This window comes from Arachis duranensis, chromosome 2 (assembly GCF_000817695.3).
Source record: "Arachis duranensis cultivar V14167 chromosome 2, aradu.V14167.gnm2.J7QH, whole genome shotgun sequence".
Classification (NCBI taxonomy): Eukaryota; Viridiplantae; Streptophyta; class Magnoliopsida; order Fabales; family Fabaceae; genus Arachis; species Arachis duranensis.
The window spans coordinates 29,708,935-29,709,683 of NC_029773.3; positions in this window are offsets into that span (position 1 = coordinate 29,708,935).

Below are 749 nucleotides of genomic sequence, written 5' to 3' on the forward strand. Positions count from 1 at the left end.
GTAAGGTATTACTTGGACGACCCAGTGCACTTGCTGGTTAGTTGTGCGGGATTGCAAAGTGTGATTGCAATTTCGTGCACCAAGTTTTTGGCGCCGTTGCCGGAGATTGTTCGAGTTTGGACAACTGACGGCTTATCTTGTTGCTTAGATTAGGACTGCTTTGTTTTCGTCAGTTTAGAGTCTTTTAGTTGAGTCTAGTTTCATATTTTAAGTTTGGTGTCAATTGCATGCTTTTGTTTTTCTTCTAATTTTCGAATTTGGATGTCTTTAGCCCCTTTTTGATCCGTAAAAATTCTAAGTTTGGTGTCCTCTTGGTGTTTTTCCTTTAAAATTTTCGAAAACTTGTGTTTGATTTTCTAAAAATTTTAAGTTTGGTGTCATTTTGTTGTTTTTCTCTTTCCTCATTTCAGAAATCAAATCTTTTTCATAAAAATTTTTCAATCATATCTTTCTAATTGCTAATCTCAAAATCTTTTTAATTAACTAATTGATTCAGTTTTCAATTTGCTTTGATCTTATTTTCTTTTAATTTTCGAATTTTTATTTTATTTTCCTTTTGTTTTTATTTTATTTTTTGTTTCGGTTAATTCAAAAAAAAAATTTATCTATTTGCAATCCATATCATTTCCCTTTATCCATTATGGACCTAAGTGGGATTGATCAGTCCAGAAGGACTCTGGGGTCATATGCTAACCCCATTACAGCTGCATATGGGAGTAGTATCTGTACACCTCCCATCAAAGCAAGCA